At 37.2% G+C, this 13,380-nt stretch overlaps 1 non-coding gene across 2 annotated transcripts in view; it reads right to left on the bottom strand.

The window, feature by feature from the left end:
- The window catches only part of LOC105603737 (uncharacterized), a 43,362-nt gene that overhangs the window by 13,819 nt on the left and 16,163 nt on the right, over positions 1–13,380 (bottom strand). The window contains exon 1 of one of the 2 annotated variants that reach the window (XR_009597735.1): positions 3,973–4,091. The exons of the other annotated variant lie outside the window; for it this stretch is intronic. This is a non-coding gene — a transcript (uncharacterized LOC105603737). Of the gene's footprint in view, positions 1–3,972; positions 4,092–13,380 lie in introns of those variants that run through there. 2 annotated transcript variants of the gene reach the window in all.

A 13,380-nucleotide genomic window follows, 5' to 3' on the forward strand; every position in this document is an offset into this window, starting at 1 on the left:
GTGTGTGCTCAGTTGTATTCGACTCTTTGTGACTTCATGGACTGTTGCCCACCAGGCTCCTCTGCCCATGGAATTTTCCAGGCAAGAATGGAAAGAATGGCAAGAATTCCTACTCCAGGGGATCTTCCTGACCAAGGGATTGAACCCGCGTCTCTTGTGTCTGCTGCATTGGCAGGCAGATTCTTTACCACGAGTGCCACCTGGGAAGCTCCTCCCCTGGAAAATATATAATCGTTTTTTATACATTTCAGTATTCTCCCTGAATGTGAAGAATTCGCTAGAAAGAAGTCTAATGCCTCTTCCTTACTCAGAAACTCTTAAAATTAAAAAAAAATACTGTGCATCACTACGTTGAGTATTGGGTTTTCTCAGTGGCTCAGACAGTAAAGGCTCTGTCTATAATGCAGGCTACAGTCAGGAGGGCAACAGTCCATGGGGTCACCAAGTTAGATGCAACTGAGTGACTTTCATTTCACTTCTTCACGCTGAGTATTATACTAGACACTTTCCACGTGTTCTGACATAACTTTACTGGGTGGTTATTGCTATCTTCATTTAAAGAGAAGAGAAACAGATTCATAAATAGTATACAGTTTAGGTTATGCTTGATGCTATAACAGAGAAACCCAGATGTGTACAATGCCTTAAACCTGAAAGTCGTTTCTTTCTTTCCCATGTAATGTCAAAATGGGTAACATTGATCTGTAGGGGGTGTATCTTCCAAGCTGTAGATTTTAAGACCCAAGTCCTGTTCTCTGAGTTGGGAAGATTCTCTGGAGTAGGAAATGGCAACCCACTCCAGTATGCTTGCCTGGAGAATTCTGTGGACAGAGGAGCCTGGTGGGTTACAGTTTGTGGGGTCACAAAGAGTCAGACATGACTGAATGACTAACACTTTCACTTTCACTTTCCTCTTCCATTTTCGGATTCTATTCCTTTCCAACATGTGGGTTTCAAGGTGACTGAGGAAAGTGGAGGAGAAACAGACTCTTTTATGGGTGATTTTATGGAACAGTCCTAAAAATATTACATACTACTTCCTTTAACCAGAACTCAGTCAGGTGAGCACTTTTAATTCTAAAATAGGCTGAAATATGCCTACTGTGATATCAGAAGGAAGAGAAAATGAATTTGGGAACAGCAAACCAGGGACGGGGGAGCCTGGTGGGCTGCCGTCTATGGGGTCGCACAGAGTCAGACACAACTGAAGCGACTTAGCAGCAGCAGCCAGTCTTAAGCCCAGTTAACTTTTCTGGTCAGCAAGCATCCATTAACATTTTTGTCCCATATGTAGGACAGCCTCCCCGCCTTCCCAAAGGAGACAGCTCAAACTCTCATTTCAACCAAACAGCTATTGAAGAATGCAGCATCTTCTAGTACTGTGCAATCCTTTCTCTCAGATCTAAATATAATGTTAAAATATAAGTTATCTTCCAAGAGATAGGTACAAGAATAATCATGACAATATCATTTGTAGTAGAGTATCATTGGAAACAAATTTCATGGAGGAGAATGAATAACCTGTGGTCTGTTCAAAATGGCCAGTTAGTGAAAAGAACTCCAGCGACGTCCAAAAATATAGATGAACTGTAGAAATCTAAACTACATGACTTGTATACAATTCCAACATTTGTGTTACAGTATGCTGTGTAAAATATGCTAATATTGCACTGGCAGGTGGTATACGTCCTTTCTAGAAAAACACCCCTGCTATATTGAGCACCTTCTTTGAAAAGTTTACTTTGGGTAGGAATGTATTCCCTAAGTGCAAGTAAATGAAAGCACCTGCACAAGAAAGCAAAAATAATTTGTTGCTCCAGGAAACTGAGAGGCTGAAAGCCAGGCAGAGACAGCAGACTGCTCCTGCCACAGTGTGAATCCTCCCAGTGACGCCGAAATCTTCATTAAACTACTATATCTAAACACTACTTACATTGAAGTGAAAATTTTGGAGTAACCAAAGAAGAAAGTCAGTTTTAAACTGATAAATTATCTAGGGCTGAGTGGCCCAAAGGGATTGACAGGGAATGGAGTTCCCCATTATCCACGGAAATGGCAATCATAAGACTTATTATGTGAATTAAAAAGAAAATATATTCTTTTTGTACATCTCAATGTTACATGGTAAATGTGTCACTTCATAAAACAGTAACAAGCAAGTCAATGAACTGTCAAAGCTCAGCAGTTTGGAAACTTCCTGAAGAATATTTTTTAACCATATGTGGCCCCAAAGTTTATGAATTTCCACTTGTTAGACTTTACTATGATTATTGTATTCAAAGTACTGGTAACAAATTTTTAAAAAATATGCCAAGTCTACCACTTTTAAATAAAAAGAAAAAAAAGTAAGACAGTTATATTTCAATAAATAAAACAAAATAAAATATGCTTCCTTAAATAAAATTGGGTTTCCCAGGTGGCATTAGTGGTAAACAACCTTCCAATGCAGGAGACATAGAGATGTGGGTTCGATCCTGGATTGGGAAGATCCCCTGGAGGAAGGCATGGCAACCCACTCCAGTATTGTTGCCAGGAGAATCCCATGAACAGAGGAGCTGGGCTACAGTCCATGGGTCACAAAGAGTCGGACATGACTGGAGTGATTCAGCATGCACACATAAGAATAAAGTTACATATTTTATTTGATATTTTTATTCTCAAATTGATTAACATACATAATATTTTTTTCTTTTTAAGTAAAAAACCCTAGCCAAAGGAAACATCTTTTCTCAACAGAGGTTTCTGTAAGACCACCTCATACTATACTTATTGTTTCATGGGAATCCATGATGCTTAAAATCAGTTAATTTCAAATTCAATATTATGTTCATTTAGTATTTTAAGCTATATTCTTTACTATTTTCAATAATTTTCATCAGAGTTTGGCTTTAACAATCATCTCTCTTTCTTTTATCTTGAATACCACTTTCTCCTTTAAATTAACCTCATTTTCCTCAAAGTAAGAAAAAAGAGAAAATAATTTATTCAGTGATTATTCTGTGTAAGGTTTGGTTCTAGATTGTGTGTGTGTGTGTGTGTGTGTGTGTGTGTGTGTGTTAGTAGCTAGTCATGTCTGACTCTTTGTGACCTTGTGGACGGTAGCTTGCCAGGTTCCTCTGTCCAAGGAATTCTCACCAGGCAAGAATACTGGAATGTGTTGCCATTCCCTTTTCCAGGGAATCTTCTCAACCCATGGATGGAACCCAGTCTGCCACACTGCAGGCAGACTGTTTACCATCTGAGCCACCAGGAATCTTCCCAAACCAGGCAGGGAACCCGGGTCTCCCACATTGCAGGCAGACTTTACCATCTGACCCACCAGCTAGATAAGGAAGTATTAAAAAAAAAAGAAAAGAAAAAGTGGGGTTCATACAAACCTAGGCCAAACTTTAAATCATCTAAACTACTGATATTAATAAAGATTTGTTAATCTATTTTATAATAGCTCAGAAAAACACTTCATCAATATTTAGAAAAATGTCAGAATTCTAAAACCAGGAGGACTGGATCTCATCAATGGTTGCCTGAAACTATTTCTTCCTGTGAAGAAGGCTTTTCCATATGTCTTACCTCATCGTTTAAAAATGAGCATTTTAAATTGTGAAACCTGAACATACATTTCAAACAAAATATGTGATGGTCTTATGAAAAGATTAGGAATAAGGAGCAAGATTTCTTGGCTTGGTTGTCCCGAGTCAAACATTGATGGAATAACTAAAGCCCTTTATCAATTTTTTTTTTTACTCAATGACAATAAGTTATTTTCCTTTTTTTAACAGGGATATTGTGTTAATAATGACTTACGAACAAGAAACAATCTGCTGAAGATAGTTTGAAATATTTAGAGACATATTTGTGACATGAAATGAGAGTAAAGTTGTGTTTGCCCTTCATTTGTCAGAAAGGTCAAATGTCTCAGAGCATTTAATTTAAAAAGAAAAAAAAAGTGCACAAAGCACAGCACTATTTCACCAGTTGAAATGGCTCTGGAGTCTTCCATCAGCTTCAGGAATTAGTTTCCAAGTGTTGCCTGCTTTCATTCAGTCTGCAACCAGCATGGAGCAGACCACCTGCTGTGAAATAAGGGTGTAGGGACCAACAGTTATTATAGCAGTAGCCATAAGTTTATTGCTTATTGGTACTAAACTTAAATCTTTGTAATTTTGAATTACTGAGTTAGCTTAGATTTATGGAGATGCACAATCATTTAGAATGGCATTCATTCCAGAAGGGTATATTATCTAAACCAATTTTCTTATAGCGCTGCAATTGCTATGCTATAGTTACGGTTGTATCAGCATTTCCATTATAAAGTCCTATTTTCAGGGTTTTATAATTTGACCATAAAAATTCTCTCCTTGTTGAAACTTGGCAAACAAGGTCTGAGGCATACAACTCAGTTTTCTTTTTTTTAAATTAAAAACAAAAAAACATACACACTTGTTTGGTCTATTCAGCCATTTTAGGCGTAAAGTCTGCAAACAACCAAAATACACCAACTATTTCTAGACAGATGGAATGAACTGGGGAGAAGAACAATTAGTCAAAACACCAAGATGTAGAAATGGTCAATTTCTATCAGTTAGTTACATGTTAAATTCCTGCAAGGGTAAGAAGAACAATGGTCTGAATGGTTTGAAGATGCAAACGAAAATCTCACCAGTGCTAGTAGCAAACCAGGAATTGGGGCAAACCATCTCTAAAGAGGAGGAGGAGGAGGAGGAGGAGAATTATACTTCTATAAAGGTGTGAGAATCCAAAAGAAACAAAATCTTTGAAATTGTAAAAGCAGTTTATAAGCATGTAATATTATTTCTTTGGCTGACAATAGCTTGTTCTTCTAAGCTTCCAAGTCTTAGTGTCCACTCTACTTTTTAAAATTTATAACATGTGCACAGCTCCCCCCCAGATATATTGCAAACTCGTGGAGTAGAGAATGTCTCTCTTTGACTCCAAAGTGACACATAAAATTATTTGTTGAATTCATGGCAAATTAAACTGGTTTTATACTATCCTTTCACAACTGAAGAGTGGTTGCCTGACTATATCTTGCATACAATCATGGTTTCTAGTTAGAATTAACCCACCCTAAAAACATGACTGCTGCCCTCTAGTGATCATCAGGGAATGTGCACATGGTGTACCACGGAAAGGCCAGAATCATGACAGATTAATGGGGATTTATTGTTTATAATTTATAGAGTACATAAAACAAATCATAAGTCCTTAAGAGTCTAAAATATTCAGTGCAGAAAAGGGAAGGCATTTCTCAGTGTTGTATTAATGCAAATGTTGAAGAATGAAGGCTATGATGACGGACTGCTTAGGGTCAATCCTGACTCTACTGCTTGTCTGCTTTATATATTAGCAAGATACCTAGTAACTTCTGAGACCTAATTTCCCATCTGTGAAATTGAGGGTAATAGTAACAATCACATCTGAAGGTTATCCTAATGATCACAGGGTATTCCCTGTAATCATGGACATTTCAGTGATGTCCATGAAAACCTTCACTCCTATTAAGTATTAGACAAATGTTAGCTATCCTTACGTTGAACTTTCTGCTGTTTCATTGTGAGTATAATATTCTTTCCAAAACTGTCATTCATAAAGAGTGTTTTCTTTAAAGTGTGTTCTTTGAATACTTTGTTTAAACAAGCTTAAAGAAATTGAAATTTGGGGGGAAAAAACCCAAGTGAATGTTTCTTTTACTATTTAAGGTATAAAATATAAGTCAGCTCTTAACCTTCAGCACATTTATGATTCTTTCACTTATGATATAAAAATGTAATTAAGAATCATTAAGGCCCTGGGCTTAGCACTGAACAGAGTAAAGATGCGGTCTTCACTATGCAGAAATGTACACTTACCTGGTACACAGACACAAAACGCAGGCACTTTAGAGTTGGAGGCAGAGAAGGTGAGCACTGCAAGAAGTAGGTTTCAGCTCAATCGCTGTGTAAACTTTGAAAGCTCCTGTGCCTCAATTTCCTAATCTACAGCATGCAGAGGAATGTTCATAAAGTATGTCGTGTAGTATCTGGAACATTCTAGAGCTGAAACATCTAAGAAGTCCACCTCATTAGGACGTGTCCATGGTAGTTACATAATCCCATCCATGATAGTCAGTGAATGAGAAATTATGATTTTTACTTGCTGGGGGAGGGAAAAACTAGAACCAAATAACTTATAACCTCCAAAATGGATAGGAAGCCAACATTTTTTCTACTTTTCAAAGATATCTCAACTTTCTGGGCCCTTTCACACTCAGAAGAGAATTATTTTCTATAGAAGCTGTAGAAAGGTAGACTTTTTCCTAGTGATCTACTTATGCGAGGGGTAAGTTCAGAGTGAACTGTCTGTGTGAGACAGTTGTTAGAAAGAAAACGAGATACGATAATCTAGGAAAGCTGCCATTCTACAAGATATATACTAGAAAATTAGAATACATTGTCTTCCCGGAGTTAAGAATATTGATCCTAAATTCAGGGAAGGGGTACAACAGATAAAGATATTATCTGGAAAGTGGCTTATTCCTTCTGGGATTTTGCTTTCTCTCACTTGGAAGGATAATCTGCCTGGGACTTAAGTCCTCAAAGACAAATTTTCATATTCCACCTGTTATTGGATAGGGATACCTGGAAAAATATTATATAAACAAGAGTTATTGAGAAAGATGGGGGTGTGAAGAAAGATGAGAGACAGTCTGAAGGGGATGATTTGAGGATGACCCACCTAATAGTCCAATGTTCACCTCCGCGGTTCACTTCAGTGAACATCCGGGGGCCATACTCTTAGTTCTGCTTTACAAAATTCAACAGGCACGCATTCAATGCATACTAAATTAGGTGATTGGAATTCAAATACAAATTAAAAATAGACCCATGTTCTCAAAGAGATTATGGTTTAGTGGGAGAAACTAACTCTGAAGATTTTAATAAAATACGATAAGGGCTTTCACAGAATATGGACCAATAATACTTTGAGAATACCTTAGAGGGACAGAGAGTGTTGAGAGGAAGTCTAAAATATTTTCTGAAGGAGACATTATACCTGAAGGTTTTAGCGAGAGCGATTTTTCATCAGTTAAAGAGAGGCGCAATGTGTTACTGAGTGGAGAACGTGAGCAAATGCTTTTTGTTAGCCTGCTCCCCCCACCCTCCCCACCCCTTGTTCCCTCCACCACACCCACCGCCAGCCCCATCACATCCCTGAGTATCTCTCTCTGTAGCATGCTGGGCTGGGTCTCAGGTGCCCACACATGAATGTGACTGGTATTTACTCACAATGAATCATCCTCATGTTGGATGGACCAGTCACAAAAGGTGGGCATAATAAGACCTCACTAGACTTTGCAAATACAGTTTAAAAGGCAGATCCTGAGAGTGCTGGAATGAAACCAGCAAGCCAGTCCATACTTGTTAGGATCTGGGCTACTTTCTTTGACAGAGCAGTAACCAGAAAATCTGTAGTGACTGACTACTCTTGAAGTTGCGTAGTCACTGTTTCTGTAGTGTGTATACGGTATGAAAAAGATGCCCTAGCAAATTGACCATCAAAAGGGGGCAAGGTCATCTGTAATGTAAACACAGCACATACCTGGAAGCTTCAAGAGTTTATAACATCAGGCCTCTAATTCAGCATAATTCAAGGAGTCTAGTCTAGTGAGAAATTCTAGAAGAAGTGGCAGTGATAGGAGAATAGGTAGGAGTTAGCTATAGGAGTAGGAGAAGGCAATGGCACCCCACTCCAGTACTCTTGCCTGGAAAATCCCATGGATGGAGGAGCCTGGTGGGCTGCTGTCTATGGGGTTGTTAAGAGTCGGACACGACTGAGCGACTTCACTTTCACCTTTCACTTTTATGCATTGGAGAAGGAAATGGCCACCTGCTCCAGTGTTCTTGCCTGGAGAATCCCAGGGACAGGGGAGCCTGGTGGGCTGCCCTCTATGGGGTCGCACAGAGTCAGACATGACTGAAGCGACTTAGCAGCAGCAGTAGCAGCAGCTATAAGAGTGACTGGACTTGGGGAAGGGAGCCCCAAATGTGCTAAGCTACCGTATGGATTATTTTGAATTAAAGTTTACTTGAGAAACAGTCTGTATAAGAAGAACACTCTGACCCACTTTATTCCCCTGAAATCAGGGGAAAAAAGCTCCTATGGGAATGCATCCTCCCTACACTGGGAGGATGGAGATCATCCTTATCACAAGAGATATGGAATATGAGCCCGAGAAAGTTTTATAAGCAAACTTTGTTACTTCGTTAATTTGCCATCCTAAGCAAAATCCCTTTTGATTTCAAACATAGTCATTATCTCCAGCACCAGTGGGGTACAAAATATTCATATGTATAAACAGAGGAATACACTGGGTTACAGAAACAGAAGTGTCTTGGAGGCACCTGAATGTATTACCCACAGCTGAAGACAGACTAGAAGGAGATGTAGATTTGAGAACTGGGGAAGAGAGATTTTGGCATACTGAAGCTCTTAGGGTCTCATCATTTTCATTGAAAGACCCAGATCCCTAGTGCTGCACCTCTTAGCTCTACCAAGACAAACTTTGTCACCATCCTTCACTAACTAACTCTATGTCCTTAGCCAGGCAATGTCATCTCATTGGACCTCAATTATCTGTAACCTGGCAGTAATCATACACTAGAGAGAGGGCTTATTTTGAGAGTTCTTAAAATATTTGTGTATATTTTTCCCTAGCTGCTTCATAAGCTGTTCTAGTATTTTTCCAATTAGAAAGTCTTTCTTTGGATTTAGATTACTGGCATCTCCAAGAACTCCTATTTAAAATAAAATTTCTTTGACATATAAGAATAACAGTTATAAAACAGTGCTTACTATGTCAGACACTGCCCTAAATAACTTGCATATTTTAATTCATTCAATCTCTTAAAAGCCCAGTAAGTAGGTACTATTTTTATTATCCATTTTAGAAATGAAAAAACTTGGAAAAGAAAAGTAAAAAAACTTGATCCAGGTCTCATAGCTAGTGGTAGGATTTGAACCCTCACAGCCTAGCTCCAGAGTCTATGCTTTGATGACTTATACTATTAGTGTCTTTAGTCAGAGAAGGCAATGGCACCCCACTCCAGTACTCTTGCCTGGAAAATCCCATGGACGGAGGAGCCTGGTGGGCTGCAGTTCATGGGGTCGTGAAGAGTCGGACACGACTGAACAACTTCACTTTCACTTTTCACTTTCATGTATTGGAGAAGGAAATGGCAACCCCCTCCAGTGTTCTTGCCTGGAGAATCCCAGGGACGGGGCAGCCTGGTGGGCTGCCATCTATGGGGCTGCACAGAGTCGGACACGACTGAAGCGACTTAGTAGCAGCAGTGTCTTTAGCAGGATAATTTGTTAATGAAGAATTACATTAGTCAGATCTGAATGCCTGATAAGTGCAATCAACTTATAGAATAAGGTTTTTCCAGAATGAGATTCAGGGTTGATGAACGATGCTGTACTGTTTAATGCTCGGTTAGGCACCATGTTTAAACTACTGGACATTTGGGTGTAAAAGAGGATGTGCCTGGTGGAATGGGTATAAGCAGGGACAAAAGAGTTACAAAGAAGGAGGAATCCATCAAAGACATGTTCAGATACTTTATTCTGACAGCATCTATCTGCCCTGAGTATTTCCATACAGTTATCGATACATGTTTACCTGTTTGTATTTCCGCAGATAAGTTATTTGCGTAATGTGGTACCAAGTTCTTGATCAATTTGTTGAAAAGTGAGAGAGTCTTTGGAGACAAAGAATCTGTAGAGCATTTCAAATATTTGATAGCACTTTCCCCTCCCTGCCTCCATTTGTTTTCATCTCGCTCATTTTATCTTGATTCTGTTGTAACAGATGCCGATGGAGTTTTTGACACTGAGAATGCCAGATCTATCATTAATGTGTTGCCAAACTGGGGAAGATTTACTAACAATATGTTTTGCCTGCATCAGTTCACTTCTTTTAATAGAGAGACTCATTTGAATAACATCTGAATAAGGGAGTTAATAATAGTAGCCTAGAAGCGAAAGCCAGATTGGATTAATGAGCAACTGACCCGAATCTTCACCCTGAATTAAAATTGAATGGCATTAGAATAATTTTGGAGACACAAAATGTTCTGTCAATTCTAAACCTTCCTTCCACCCTTTTCCTGCTTCCCCTCCTGCTACAATATTTTTAACACAGTACTTGCCTCTGCCCCTTCTGGCTTTACTTGGGAGTCTAAGAAAGAACATATTGGAATGACATTAAAGTTATTTCATAGTATGAGCAAAAATACTGTTCTGAAGTTGGTTACAAATTTTAATTCTTCAGAGATGATGTATTAAGTAGGTCATGCTGACATGTATGTATATATACATATATATATACACATATATACAATGGTTAAAATGGTAAGGGGAATTAAGAAAACAATTTTCTTTTTTAAAACTGCAAATATATAAGTATTTTACAATGTTATATTCAGTCTGTGGGTGGAGGGAGATAGAAAGAGAGAGGAGAGAAAGCAGAGTGAGAAATAATCATTAGTGGTTAGCCATTCAGACTTATGTATTTGTAATAATGGCAAAAAATTGCTGTGAGACAGGATTGTCTTCTTTGAGAAACACAATGTGGGCTTGTGCCTATCTAAATAGAAAAAAATATATAAGAGGTAGAGGGGTCTAAGGAAGGTATGTGTGTATGTGGGAAGTATTTGAAAGATTTACTTTATTTTATAACTAATTTATCAGAATTGAATTTCCAGGTTTTGTTGTTGTTATTAATCTTTTTGAAGTGTTAAATATAGAACAAGTAAAAAAAAAAACTTGAATGTACACCATGATAAATGTGTATAATTATCACTGAAATCAAAATGAGAAAATTGTCAGCATCTCAGCCACTCCCCTTACTCACCTACAAAAAGGTAATCGCTAGCTGACTTCAATTTCCATGGATTCTCTTTGCGTTTGTATTTTATATTGAGAAAATCAGACAATCTATAATTTTTGGAGACAAGTATCTTTCATCCTGTTTGTGAGATTCAGCCATGTTGGTGTGAATAATAAAATAGGTCATTCATTCCATTTCTCATATGTATGACTAGACCACCATTTATTTATCCATTTTCTGATTAAAAAATTGAGTTGCTTCTAGTGTATGGCTATTATAAATAGTACTGCCACAAAGATCATGTACATCATTTTTGCTCAACATATGTGAATTTTTGGGGGGAGTACTTAAAATATGAAAAATAATTTCCACAAACTTAAGAAAACACTGTTCCTAGACTTCTGTTTGGCTGGGAAATTCAAGACACTGTTTATAAACACACTTTGTGTCTAACTGCCTCTGATTTTTGTTTGTTATGAATTTGTCTATGTCAAAATCTCAAACTTCTCCTAGGAAGCACTTTGACTTTCTGAATTAAGCTACACTTTTTTCCAATTCCTGGATTTTACTTGAATAGGGACCAAAATAGTTTTTACTTAGTATAAAAATGGTCATTAAGTAGGATTTCTGACATGTCAAAATCAATAAGTTAATATGCTTTAGTTTGAGGAAAATTAAGAGATAAAGCAACAAATATTCACTTTCTTTGAACCTTGTACTTAGCAATCAAAACAGCAAGTCACTCTAATAATTTTGTGAACTACTTATTATATTGGACTATAGAGCTGCACCAAGTGGCTCAATTAATCATTAGCCCATTGATGGAGAGGATATTCAAAATCAGCAGAGTAGAAAAGAGAAAATTTATGTAGCACAGATATAAAAATTTTTTAATACAATATTGAAAGTACACTACATAAGGCAACTTCAAAAGCCTCTCCTGAAGAGAAGATTGAACACAGTTTCAATTTGTAAATTAAATTAAGATAAAACATAGACTGCAGGGAACATTCCAATAGGATTCTGGGGTAGACTCAATCACTGACATAAGGAGAAACTTATCCTTTATTTTTAAAGGTAAATTCAAGCCCATTTAACCAGAAAAAAATGTGAAATTGTCACTTTAGAAAATATTCAATGATGTGTGGTTAGACATTTCAAAATAGCCTAAAAAAGTAAATAGGCTAGAAATTTATACAGTTTATGGCTCTTTAAATAAAACAACCAAAAGAATCAATGATCTGTACAATTTAAGAGTCTAGAGATAAGAAAATATATTGTGTTGCAAGTAAAAAGCCTTTAAAAGAACCAATATTCCACACTGGCAAAATTAAGAAGGATAACTATTAAAAATCTATCCAGTGATTCTGCTTCAAAGGAGTATAAGCACTCCAAAATTTTCTGGCCTTCCTCTAATCTAATAGGATTGTTTATATTTACAGATGAGTAGCATAGTTTTCTTATTTTTATGAATATTCCTATATACACATCTAATCCCACTACTACAGAATATCAGATACTTGAGAGAAAAATTTTAATTATCTGAAAAGTGAAAAAAAAAAAGATCGACTTTTAAGATTGAAAAAGGAGAAAGAATTTTACATTAAAGTAGAAATGACTAGTTTAGCCAGATTGTGGAAGAAAGATAATAAAAGACAAATTTGAGGGTATATAGTAAGTCATAAAAGCCTTGAGGGGAAATAAACTTTACCTTAGCTTAATCAAACCACTTAAGAACTAAAAATACCTACATACCAACCTCTAACCCATATTTTGAGGTCATTATCAGAAGAAAGTTTTGTATTCTCAGTGGTACAACTCCTACAAATATAATAGCTTGAGTTTGCTCCTGGATAAATTGCACTGCATCTTTGACACATAATCAGGCTATAACTGATCTAGACACCAGAATGCCGATACCAGGTATGGGTCAAGAATTTATCAAAGAAATACAATGATGGCAGCATTCCCATGGGTCAGATAGCATGGATTAACTTTATATTGATCTCCTATAATATTTTTGTTTTTCACCAACAGGAATATGTTAGCCCTTACTCTACATATGTTAACTCAACAACATGGCATGTGTAGAAAAACAACTGTCAAATAAAGCTTATCTGCTAGTTCAGCAGCCAAAACTTAGCTTCTTTACCTCCAAGCAAATACAAGCATTAAATCAATCAAAATATCTTTAGATCTTGGATTCCTAGGTCTTTACATGTAATGTTACCATAGTAGTAAACCCCTGCTCCTAAAGAAAAGCAACTGAATGTTTTTATACTAGTTTATTAACAAATTATGAAACATCACTGCATTCTCCCCTACTACCACTGATTGTTGTTTAGTCACTAAGCTGTGTCCAATTCTTTGTGATATGTGAACTGTTGCCCACAAGGCTCCTCTGTCCATGGAATTTTCCAGGTAAGAATACAGGAGAGGGTTGCCATTTCCTCTTCTCCAGAGGATCTTTCTGACCCAGGGATCGAATCCAA

This window comes from Ovis aries, chromosome 20, assembly GCF_016772045.2.
Source record: "Ovis aries strain OAR_USU_Benz2616 breed Rambouillet chromosome 20, ARS-UI_Ramb_v3.0, whole genome shotgun sequence".
NCBI lineage: Eukaryota > Metazoa > Chordata > Mammalia > Artiodactyla > Bovidae > Ovis > Ovis aries.